The sequence below is a fragment of the Budorcas taxicolor genome, chromosome 1 (assembly GCF_023091745.1).
Source record: "Budorcas taxicolor isolate Tak-1 chromosome 1, Takin1.1, whole genome shotgun sequence".
Taxonomy (NCBI): domain Eukaryota; kingdom Metazoa; phylum Chordata; class Mammalia; order Artiodactyla; family Bovidae; genus Budorcas; species Budorcas taxicolor.
In genome coordinates, this window is record NC_068910.1 from 140,214,170 (window position 1) to 140,227,720 (window position 13,551).

General features: G+C 37.5%; 1 non-coding gene across 1 annotated transcript; it reads right to left on the minus strand.

Moving 5' to 3' along the window:
• Positions 1–6,248: 6,248 nt before the first annotated feature.
• TRNAC-GCA (transfer RNA cysteine (anticodon GCA)) lies at positions 6,249–6,320 on the minus strand. Its single transcript has one exon. It is a non-coding gene; the product is annotated as a tRNA-Cys (tRNA).
• Positions 6,321–13,551: the final 7,231 nt, after the last annotated feature.

Below are 13,551 nucleotides of genomic sequence, written 5' to 3' on the forward strand. Positions count from 1 at the left end.
CTATCGATTAAACCATTAATATCGCTGTTCCTGGCTCTGTTCTCTTTCTTTAGTCTCAAGGCTGAGCAAGTACAGGGCTTGTAGGCCTGTAGAGTGTAGCCCAACCATTAGGCTGGGAAAAGAACATGAGTAAAAGTCAAGTGGTCTCATTGCTTGCTGTTTCATTTACACACACACACACACACACACACACACACACACACATTGTGGGAAACCCTCTTCTTTCTTAGAGCCCTCTTACCTCCTCCATGAGAGAAATATTGATTCCCTCATACTTCAACTGGAGAAGTAATTGGCAGCCCACTCCGGTATTCTTGCCTGGAGAATCCTGTGGATGGAGGAGCCTGATGGACTGCTGTCCATAGAGTCACACACAGTCGGACATGACTGAGGCGACTTAGCATGCATGCATGCATTGGAGAAGGAAATGGCGACCCACTCCAGTGTTCTTGCCTAGAGAATCCCAGGGACGGAGGAGCCTGGAGGGCTGCCGTCTATGGGGTTGCACGGACTCGGACATAACTGAAGTGACAGCAGCAGAAGCAGCGGTGGCATACATCAACCCAGAGACACCACCAGACTCTACTGTCCATCAAGCATTTCCATCTCAGTAAATAATCCAACCATGTCCAATTACCAGACACTACAAGACCACATGTCATCTGGCCCCTTCTCATTTCCTTGTCACCCATCCTACCTACACTCTGCACTATTCACTTCACTCCAGCCACCGTGCCCTCATTTATGTTTCTTGAGTATTCCAAGCTCACTCTTGTCTCAGGGGTTTTGCATTTATTGTTCCTTTGGCTTGGAACATTCTTCCCTAGTTGAAAACATGGCTTGCATTGTCTTCTTATTTTTGTTTTAATTTAAATGTCTCTTGTTGGGTTTTTCTTTTTTAATCCCATTCCAATCACTTCAAGTTCTAAAGTTATGTGTGATTATTTGTTTTTAAAATACAGTATCTCTTTTCACTCAAAAACTGTAAGCTTCATCCATAGATGGGTGAAGAGAGCCAAAAGGTGCAAATTTCCAGTTAAGAATAAATAAGCCTTGGCAGTGCAATGTGGACTTCCCCAGTGGCTCAATGGTAACAAATCCACCTGCAGTGCAGGAGACGTGGGTTTGACTCCCTGAGTTGGGAAGATCCCCTGGAGGAGGAAATGGCAACCCACTCCAGTATTCTTGCCTGGAGAATTCCATGGACAGAGCAGCCCAGCAGGCTACAGTCCATGGGGTTGCAGAATCGCACATGACTAAAGCAATTTAGCACTTAGGATGGTGTAATGTACAGCACAGTGTGATGTACAGTAATACTAATCATTAATATTACTATACAGAATATTTGAAAGTTGCTAAGAGCGTATAACTTAAAATTTCTCATCACAAGAAAAAAACATTTGTAACTAAGTGTGTTTATGGATGTTAACTAGACTTATTGTGGTGATTTTTCATGATGTACATACAAACATTAAAGTACTACATTGTATTCCTGAAATTAATATGTCAATTATACTTCCATATTTAAAAAAAATTTAAACGTAATCTCTCTGAAGGCTAGAAACTATTTCCATCTTGTTTACTAATACTATTTACCATTGCTATCCTATACTATTATATTCCAAAGCCAAAGAACACTGCTCAACACACAGTAGGAAATCAATCTGCATTTTTGATTGACTAAGGACCACCTGACCTGCCTCTTGAGAAACCTATATGCAGATCAGGAAGCAACAGTTAGACCTGAACATGGAACAACAGGCTGGTTCCAAATAGGAAAAGGAGTACGTCAAGGCTGTATATTGTCACCCTGCTTATTTAACTTATAAGTAGAATACATTATGAGAAACGCTGGGCTGGAAGAAGCACAAGTTGGAATCAAGATTGCCAGGAGAAATATCAATGGCCTCAGATATGCAGATAACACCACCCTTATGGCAGAAAGTGAAGAGGAAACAAAAGGCCTCTTGATCAAAGTGAAAGAGGAGAGTGAAAAAGTTGCCCTAAAGCTCAACATTCAGAAAACGAAGATCATGGCATCTGGTCCCATCACTTCATGGGAAATAGATGTGGAAACAGTGTCAGACTTTATTTTTCTGGGGCTCCAAAATCACTGCAGATGGTGACTGCAATCATGAAATTAAAAGACGCTTACTCCTTGGAAGGAAAGTTATGACCAACCTAGATAGCATATTCAAAAGCAGAGACATTACTTTGCCAACAAACGTCCGTCTAATCAAGGCTATGGTTTTTCCATTGGTCATGTATGGATGTGAGAGTTGGACTGTGAAGAAAGCTGAGGGCCAAAAAATGGATGCTTTTGAACTGTGGTGTTGGAGAAGACTCTTGAGAGTCCCTTGGGCTGCAAGGAGATCCAACCAGTCCATCCTAAAGGAGATCAGTCCTGGGTGTTCATTGGAAGGACTGATGCTGAAGCTGAAACTCCAATACTTTAGCCACCACATGCGAAGAGCTGACTCAGTTGAAAAGACCCTGATGCTGGGAGAGATTGGGGGCAGGAGGAGAAGGGGATGACAGAGCATGAGATGGCTGGATGACATCACCAACTCAATGGACATGAGTTTGAGTAAACTCCGGGAGTTGGTGATGGACAGAGAGGCCTGGAGTGCTGTGATTCATGACTGAGCAACTGAATTGTACTGAACTGAAGGAAGCTGAGTAACTTCTAAGATTTTCTTTGGCTCTCATATTTTATAAGTATTTGTTATCTATATAAGAAAGAGAAATCATGTAAATAACAAAGCCTGTTCTATACCTCTTCACTGTCTAAGTGAACTTTTTAAGGTGGCATTCAGCTGTGAAATTTTATGATCATGAAAATACTTGCTATTGCTTCTTTCTTTTTATTGCCATCACACTTATTCCCTTTTATCACTATTCTCATAATAAATCCAATTTATGTTGAGTATAAAGTGTTGGGAAACCAAGAGGAAGCAAGATCAGAAGAAGATAAACTGGGGATGAGAAGCATTTCTGACCAAGGGTAGGAGTTGAGGAAAGAAAATTGAATTAAAGGTGATTTGGCAGCCTTTGGTGATGGCAGCCACTGGTAAAAAGAACTTAAATCTTCTTTCCTGGTTATTTTTCAAGAGAAGTGATACCCATTGTATTGAGCCTATCATTTATATACCACAGAAGAACAGAGGTAACTAGGTATTTACTGATGACTGGTGGCTTTCACAAGGTGAAAACTGAATGAAAAATAGTATAGGAAAACAAAAAGACAGGGGTAGAACTGATCACTTGATTGAAACAGAGCCAAAAAGCACAGTCTTCCTCTTTCCTAGTCACATTCACAGTCCTGGAAAACACACAAAGTCTAAACTTTGGAGCCAATGCATGCAAAATTTTATGTGGCATACAAGACAAAGAAATAAAATGCTAGTACTATGGTTCAGTGCATGTATACCCTGAATCAGTACTACCCATATACGAACTGTGTATTTGAAGTTGGTGTTTATGCTGTAACAAAACAAAATTTGTCACTCAAAAATGTCTGTCTCACATGTGCATTATTTTGAGCTAAAAACAACAAAGGGTTTCTGTGTTCCACATTTGAAGTATGAAAGGCATTCATAAGCTACCTTTTTAAAGAAATCTTAAAGAGAATGCAAGTCACAAGGCTGCAGGCAGATCCACAGACAGATCATCAAATACTAATCAGAGGGGTTTCCTGAGAAAAGAACAAAAATAACAGTTTGCTGAGGAGTGAAAAGAAATATGGGTCATATTTTATCCTCTAGGTTTAAGCTTGGGAGATTTCATGCTCCCACTGCCAAAACATTCTGTACTTTGCATAGAAACATCTTTGTCATCCAGAAGCTCTCATTGTTATAAATCATTGGAGGTCCTGAAACAGTTATAAAATTGAATGTTTGTAAGTTTTTTAATAAGAACTAGCTGTTATTGGGAGCTTAGTATACATGGGAATTCTTTTAAATTTCATTTACATACTGCCACATTTAATTCTAAAAACAACCCTTATATGTAAGATTATTTTCTCCACACTATGGATAAGGATGCTTAAGCTCAAAAAAGGTGAATTATCTACCCAAAAATTATCTACACAGCTTTTAACTCTTAGCTACTGTGCCAGATTTTTCTAACTGACTTTTATTTATGCAAATATAAAATAACATTTTCTCATAATCCTTGCAATTATGAGGGGATCAAAGCAGGCTCACCCCCATTTTACAGCTAGGAAAACAAGTATGTATTTGGAAAATAATATTGCCCCTCCTCCCCCCAGGTCATTACTAGCAGAGTCAGAAATCAAGAGTTTTAACTAAATAGTTTAAATCTTCCTTTTCCCACAACATTAAGCTGTGATATCTAGAAATCTGGTTTTCCTATTAAGAAAATCAGCTAGGTCAATGTCATAGGATTTAGCAAGGAAAAAACTAATAAAATGTGATTGTAAAATCCTAGAGAATTGCTGAACAATGCAGTCTGCAGTGCTTTCCCTTGTTGGCATGCATTCTAGCAATAAATAAATCAGAGAGACATCCTGTGTTTGTGGAAGGGAGGGAGGCAAAAGGAGTGATCCATTATGCACTGTTTTCCAGAGTAGGACACAGATCAGCCAGCAGTGCCAGAGCCAGATTTTAAATATTCATGAGGTTGTGGGTGGTGGCCCAGAATAGGCTGCACTCCAGGGAAAGCCATCCCACGCGTTCTTGTCACAAGGTGCACTATAACTGCACAGAATCACAAAGATTACAACACCTGCCAAAGGGGGAAACCCTGGCCCCCTTAACAGAGTCTTTGGTAATTTCTGCTCAGAAATAGCAGCAAAGCCTGGGACAGAGATTCTGATGGAATCGGCAAAGGAATTTCCTTAGCATGAAGCTGGGGAGATGATGGAATTAGTGATTTACACTGTGCTTTTCACTGATGATGCTCATCATTTGCTTTGCCTGTGAGTCTAATGCAATTCTTTCAAAGCATCTCCAGTAATAAGGCCAATGTACATGATAGTTTCTCAAACATGGTTGTGGATATTACTTTTTGTGAACAGTTCAGTTGCTCAGTCATGGCCAACTCGACCCCATGGACTGCAGCACGCCAGGCTTCCCTGTCCAACATTAACGCCCAGACCTTGCTCAAACTCATGTCCATGGAGTCAGTGATGCTATCCAATCATCTCATCCTCTGTCATTCCCTTTTCCTTCCACTTTCAATTTTTCCCAGCATCAGGGTCTTTTCAAATGAGTCAGTTCTTCACATCAGGTGGTCAAAGTATTGGCACTTCAGCTTCAGCATCAGTCCTTCCAATGAATATTCAGGATTGATTTCCTTTAGGATTGACTGGTTTGATCTCCTTGCAGTCCAAGGATCTCTCAAGAGTCTTCTCCAACACCACAGTTCAAAAGCATCAATTCTTTGGCACTCAGCTTTCTTTATGATCCAACTCTCACATCCATACAGGACTACTGGAAAAACCATAGCTTTGACTAGATGGACCTTTGCTGGCAAAGTAATGCCTCTGCTTTTTAATATTCTGTCTAGGTTGGTCATAGCTTTTCTTCCAAGGAGCAAGCGTCTTTTAACTTCATGGCTGCAATTACCATCTGCAATGACTTTGGATTATTATTTTGCTCTTTTTCCTAAAGGAAATCGCATTTCTAAAAGAATGCATTTGAGTCCAAACAATGCTAACTCCAAGAAAAAAGGGCTCTCTGGTGGTTCAAATGGTAAAGAATCTGCCTGCAATGCAGGAGACCCAGGTTCAGTCCCTGGGTTGGGAATATCCTCTAGAGAAAGAATGGCAACCCACTCCAGTACTCTTGTCTGGAGAATTTTATGGACGGAGGAGCCTGGTGGGCTCAGTTCATGGGGTTCCAAAGAGTCAGACATGACTGAGCGACTTTCGCTTTCTGAGAAAAATATCTTTATGAGTAATTTTTAAGAGCTCAGAGAATTTCAGTTTCCTCAAGCCAATTGGATTATCCTTAAAGAAACACTTACATTCTAAGACCATGAAAACAAGTAAGATTTGAAAAGGATCCTGTAATTTGCTAATTTCCCAGAGGCAGATTAGATATTTCGAGAACATTTTCAACTTTATTGATAGTAGCACATAGTAGTAAAGTGAAGTGAGTGAAGTTACTTAGTCGTGTCCAACTCTTTGCGACCCCATGGACTGAAGCCCATCAGGCTTCTCTGTCCATGGGATTCTCCAGGCAAGAATACTGGAGTGGGTTGCCATTTCCTTCTCCAGGGGAATCTTCCCAACCCAGGGATCGAACCCGGGTCTCCTGCATTGCAGGCAGACGCTTTAACCTCTGAGCTACCAGGGAAGCCTGCATAGTAGTAAAAAATGCCTTTAAATCTGAACAATAGCAAGGTCTCAGGAAAGGCAAAAAAGAGGAAAAGTTAGAGTGCAGAAGGAAATTTTCCCCCCTACAAAATAATACTATCATTATTATCTATAATGTGTCTGATATTTTCTATTCTATTTCATTTCATTTTATTCTCTCTGATTCTGTTTTTTCAAAGTATTGGTCCTTAAAACTATTAAATGGTCTGCCATTCAGTTTCAGTCTACAATTTCAAAGATATATAAAGAATTCTCTCAACTACAATAACTAAAATGCTTTATCACATATTAAAGATATGTACATATTTCTGTGTGTGTGCTATTCACTTAATCATGTCCAACTCTTTGCAACCCCATGGACTGTAGCCTGCCAGGCTCTTCTGTCCATGGAATTCTCCAGGCAAGAATACTTTAGTGGGTATTTCTCTTCTCTAGGGAATCTTTCTGACCCACAGATCGAACCCAGTTCTCCTGTATTGCAGTCAGATTCTTCACTGTATTTCTGAATAAGATGCATATATTCTTCTCCTGGAAAAGAAGCAAGTATCAAAGTTTACTTCCACCCAGAGTATATTTGCATAGCCCTAGAAGATTGGAGTTTTATTCATACAACTTTTCAGAGTATAGCCATTAGAGAATAAAGCCAAGTGCAAGAAAACAGTGGCAATAGAAATTTTTAAAAATATATTGGCTTTTGTATGGACATAGACTACAGTATAAATATAAAACATGTGACTAAAGACATGAAAGAAAGGTTAAAAACATGAGGAGTAAAAGAAAAATTGAAAATCATTTAAAAATTTGAAATTTTAAATATATATAATAAATGTAATTTCAAAATTTATTGGGTAGATTAACTAGAATATTAAACACAGCTGAAGAAAGAATTAGTGAACTAAAGGACAGATCCAAAGAAAGGATCTAGAATACAGTCAGACGGGGGGGAAAAAAAAAGAAGGATAGATAGTATTAGCGATCAAGAAATATGAAAATTAAAGTGTAGAGATTTAATACATATTATTAGAGTTTCATTTCAGAAAATGAATGAGAGAATGGGGCAAAGGCAATATTTGAAGAATTAATGGCCTAGTTTTCCACTGGTGCAAAAATAAAAACTATCAGCCATTAATCCTTCAAATATAGAGTCCATAGATTCAAGAGCCCCAAGAAATACACACACACACACAAACACACACACACACACACACACAAAATAATGTAAAACCAAAAAGAGAATAAAAATGGAATGATAAAAAGGGGTTATATCTATAAGAAATGACTACATCAAACAATAGTGTTTGATTTTGAGGAAAAGCAGGCTAGATCCAACATTCTGAATAACTGGCCTCAGCAATATGTGAACCATGAACTTCCAGATGTTCAAGCTGGTTTTAGAAATGGCAGAGAAACCAGAGATCAAATTGCCAACATCTGCTGGATCATTGAAAAAGCAAGAGAGTTCCAGAAAAACTGGATTTCTACTTTATTGACTATGCCAAACCCTTTGACTGTGTGGATCACAATAAACTGCGGAAAATTCTGAAAGAGATGAGAATACCAGACCACCTGACCTGCCTTTGACAAACCTGTATGCAGGTCAGGAAGTAACAGTTAGAACTGGACATGCAACAACAGACTGGTTCCAAATAGGAAAAGGGGTACATCTAGGCTGTATATTGCCACCCTGCTTATTTAATTTATATGCAGAGTACATCATGAGAAACACTAGGCTGGAGGAAGCACAAGCTGAAATCAGGATTGCTGGGAGAAATATCAGTAACCTCAGATATGCAGATGACACCGCCCTTATGGCAGAAATGGAAGAACTAAAGAGCCTCTTGATGAAACTGAAAGAGGAGCGTGAAAAAGTTGGCTTAAAGCTCAACATTCAGAAAACGAAGACCATGGCGTCTGGTCCCATCACTTCATGGGAAATAGATGGGGAAACAGTGGAAACAGTGGCTGACTTTATTTTTCTGGGCTCCAAAATCACTGTAGATGGTGATTGCAGCCATGCAATTTAAAGACGCTTACTCCTTGGAAGGAAAGTTATGACCAACCTAGACAGCATTTTAAGAAGCAGAGACATTACTTTGTCAACAAAGGTCTGTCTAGTCCAGGCTATGGTTTTTCCAGTAGTCATGTATGGATGTGAGAGTTGGACTATAAAGAAAGCTGAGCGCTGAAGAATTGATGCCTTTGAACTGTGGTGTTGGAGAAGACTCTTGAGAGTCCCCTGGACTGCAAGGAGATTCAACCAGTCCATCCTAAAGGTGATCAGTCCTGGGTGTTCATTGAAGGGACTGATGTTGAAGCTGAAACGCCAATACTTAGAGGATGAGATGGTTGGATGGCATCACAGACACAATGGACATGGGTTTGGGTAGACTCTGGGAGTTGGTGATGGACAAGGAGACCTGGAGTGCTGCCGTTCATGGGGTCGCAAAGAGTCGGACATGACTGAGTGACTGAACTGAACTGAATTGAGGCTAGAACCAAATTTCTGAATAACAGTAGAGTTGGAAGATTGTTATTAGATTCAAAGTATCCTTGAGAATTAATATGCTTAGGAACATTGGTGTTAGAGTTTTGTTAGGTTGTATAGACTCATGCAAAGGTAATGAGGTATCTCTAAAGTAATAAGTAGTGAGTATATAACTTCTGAAAATAGGCAAGAAGTTAAACATTTCCAGGAAGACAAGAAAGATGGTATTTAAAAAAGAAATTAAAAGCAATACATTTGAGATTATGACATGGATATTTTGTATAAATTAATCCAGATATATGAGAATCAAATGTGAACAGACTTTTGGTGGATTAAATATGGTTACAAAAGTTTATTACTGTTTGAAAGGTGGTGCTTATATCCCTTCCCATTGACTATGGGCTGTCTCTGAGGTACTTAGGCAAGAGAATGCAACAGAAATTAAATTTTGCAAATTTCAAGCTTAGCTTTGGAGAGAATGATCATCTCTCAGTTTTTCCTCCTTGCAACATTTATATTTGGAAAGCTTCTGTACAGAGCCCAGTTGCTGGTGTGAACAACTCAAGCAGCATGGAGAGGCCCAGTACAGACTTTGGTCCCAGGTAAGTTTCATCTTTAAGTGAGAACTTAATATGTGCCAGACTCTGTTCTAAGGTCTTTATACTCTTAACCAGAACACCTTACTACTTTCTGTTGTGCCAGGTTCTGCTCTAAGGTTCTTACCCTCTTAACCAGAACACCTTACTACCTCCTCTAGAAGAAAATGAGATAAAAATTTTAAACAAATATGCACTATATCAATGTTAATCAAAAGCAAGCTAAGATAGTCTGGATAACAACATAAATTGTAAAGAAAAGAGCATTGCTAGACAATCAGAATCCAACAACACATTAAAAAGATCATACACCATGACCAAGTGGGCTTTATCCCAGGGATGCAAGGATTCTTCAATATCCGCAAATCAATCAATGTAATTCACCACATTAACAAATTGAAAAATAAAAACCATATGATTATCTCAATAGATGCAGAGAAGGCCTTTGACAAAATTCAACATCCATTTATGATAAAAACTCTCCAGAAAGCAGGAATAGAAGGAACATACCTCAACATAATAAAAGCTATATATGACAAACCCACAGCAAACATTCTCCTCAATGGTGAAAAATTGAAAGCATTTCCCCTAAAGTCAGGAACAAGACAAGGGTGTCCACTTTCACCGCTACTATTCAACATAGTTCTGGAAGTTTTGGCCACAGCAATCAGAGCAGAAAAAGAAATAAAAGGAATCCAAATTGGAAAAGAAGAAGTAAAACTCTCACTGTTTGCAGATGACATGATCCTCTACATAGAAAACCCTAAAGACTCCACCAGAAAATTACTAGAGCTCATCAATGAATATAGTAAAGTTGCAGGATATAAAATCAACACACAGAAATCCCTTGCATTCCTATACACCAATAATGAGAAAGTAGAAAAAGCAATTAAGGAAACAAATCCATTCACCATTGCAACGAAAAGAATAAAATACTTAGGAATATATCTACCCAAAGAAACTAAAGACCTATATATAGAAAACTATAAAACACTGATGAAAGAAATCAAAGAGGACACTAATAGATGGAGAAATATACCATGTTCATGGATCGGAAGAATCAATATAGTGAAAATGAGTATACTACCCAAAGCAATTTACAAATTCAATGCAATCCCTATCAAGCTACCAGCCATATTTTTCACAGAACTAGAACAAATAATTTCAAGATTTGTATGGAAATACAAAAAACCTCGAATTGCCAAAGCAATCTTGAGAAAGAAGAATGGAACTGGAGGAATCAACTTGCCTGACTTCAGGCTCTACTACAAAGCCACAGTCATCAAAACAGTATGGTACTGGCACAAAGACAGACATATAGATCAATGGAACAAAATAGAAAGCCCAGAGATAAATCCACACACATATGGACACCTTATCTTTGACAAAGGAGGCAAGAATATACAATGGAGTAAAGACAATCTCTTTAACAAGTGGTGCTGGGAAAACTGGTCAACCACTTGTAAAAGAATGAAACTAGATCACTTTCTAACACCACACACAAAAATAAACTCAAAATGGATTAAAGATCTAAATGTAAGACCAGAAACTATAAAACTCCTAGAGGAGAACATAGGCAAAACACTCTCAGACATAAATCACAGCAGGATCCTCTATGATCCACCTCCCAGAATTCTGGAAATAAAAGCAAAAATAAACAAATGGGATCTAATTAAAATTAAAAGCTTCTGCACAACAAAGGAAAATATCAGCAAGGTGAAAAGACAGCCTTCTGAATGGGAGAAAATAATAGCAAATGAAGCAACTGACAAACAACTAATCTCAAAAATATACAAGCAACTTATGCAGCTCAATTCCAGAAAAATAAACGACCCAATCAAAAAATGGGCCAAAGAACTAAATAGACATTTCTCCAAAGAAGACATACGGATGGCTAACAAACACATGAAAAGATGCTCAACATCACTCATTATCAGAGAAATGCAAATTAAAACCACAATGAGGTACCACTTCACACCAGTCAGAATGGCTGCGATCCAAAAATCTGCAAGCAATAAATGCTGGAGAGGGTGTGGAGAAAAGGGAACCCTCCTACACTGTTGGTGGGAATGCAAACTAGTACAGCCACTATGGAGAACAGTGTGGAGATTCCTTAAAAAATTGCAAATAGAACTCCTTTATGACCCAGCAATCCCACTGCTGGGCATACACACCGAGGAAACCAGAATTGAAAGAGACACATGTACCCCAATGTTCATCGCAGCACTGATTATAATAGCCAGGACATGGAAACAACCTAGATGTCCATCAGCAGATGAATGGATAAGAAAGCTGTGGTACATATACACAATGGAGTATTACTCAGCCGTTAAAAAGAATTCATTTGAATCAGTTCTGATGAGATGGACGAAACTGGAGCCGATTATACAGAGTGAAGTAAGCCAGAAAGAAAAACACCAATACAGTATACTAACACATATATATGGAATTTAGAAAGATGGCAATGACGACCCTGTATGCAAGACAGGAAAAAAGACGCAGCTGTCTATAACGGACTTTTGGACTCAGAGGGAGAGTGAGAGGGTGGGATGATATGGGAAAATGGCATTCTATCATGTATACTATCATGTAAGAATTGAATCACTAGTCTATGTCTGACGCAGGATACAGCATGCTTGGGGCTGGTGCATGGGGATGACCCACAGAGATGTTATGGGGAGGGAGGTGGGAGGGGGGTTCATGTTTGGGAACACATGTAAGAATTAAAGATTTTAAAATTAAAAAAAATAAAAATTAAAATTAAAAAAAAACTAAAAAAAAAAAAAAGAGCATTGCTAGAGGCAAAGAGATCATTATGTAATGACAAAAGTTTCAATAATTCAGGAAATTATAATAATTTTAAATTCCTAAAGTTATAATATATTTTAAATAATTCAGATTTAAATATAATAATCCATAAGCTATATTGATATTTTTTTAAAAATAGCATCATAGAGCAAGATTTTTAGCATAGCTATTTCAGTAGTGTATACATCAAGCAGGAAAAAAATCAGTAGAACAAAAGAAGATTTGAAAATACAGTAAAATAATTAAACTTTATATAATTTAAATATATAGACTATTGCACCAAACTGGAAATTATGCATTCTTTTCAAGCTTATAATGAAGATTTGTCACATGTTAGGTAAGAAATTACAAACAGTTGGTATATTTTGATAATATTTTCTGACCTCAAAACAATTAAGACAGAAATCAATAGCATAAACACTAATAGAAAAAATACCCATATATTTCATCAACCCTATTCATAAACAAGAAAGCAAAATCTTTAAAAATCAATCAAACCGAATCAAAAAATATACTAAATAGGTAATATATTAAGACCAAGTCATATTTATCACAATAATACAATATTGGATTCAATTTATGTACTATCTAATTCTACTGGGTTAATATAGCCATTGTATAATCTCATTAAAGTGAGAAACTCAAATCATCTGTCTTTCCATCTATAAAATGGTGAATTAGCTATATTCAATCTCTATCTCAAAGGATAAAGATGATCAAATAAAAGTAAGTTCAATAATTATAAATGTGGTTTGTGAAATGAGAAACATTGTAAAAATAAGATGAATTATTTTATTATGTACAAAAATTGTTATTGGTATTTCTTTTTTCCTTCTCAGCCAATATCAAAAATTGTCAATAAGCTACATTTATTTCCCATATAAAATTTGCTATCATCTTTATCACTGACCCTTTGTAAATAAAGTAAGATATTTTTTCTTCTCTGGATAGTTTTAATATTTATCTCCTCATTGGTGATTTTAAATAGTTAGATTATAATGTACCATTTTAGCCTTAAAGAGTTTATTTAACCCCTGTATCTACAGGCTTATAATTTGCATCAAATTTTGGAAAAACTTGGCCATTATTTCTTCAAATATTTTTTTCTGTCCCCACCTCTCACTCTTCTATTTTAAATATTCTAATTTAATGGTTATTAGGCTGACTGTAGTCAACCAGCAGCTTACTGATGCTCTGGTCTTTATTGTTGTTCTCTCCATGTTTGTGTGTTTCATTGTGATAACTTCTATTGCTATTGCTATGTCTTCAAATTCAGTAATAGTTTCTTTTCTAATGTCTAAATACCTGTTGATTCATTTCTA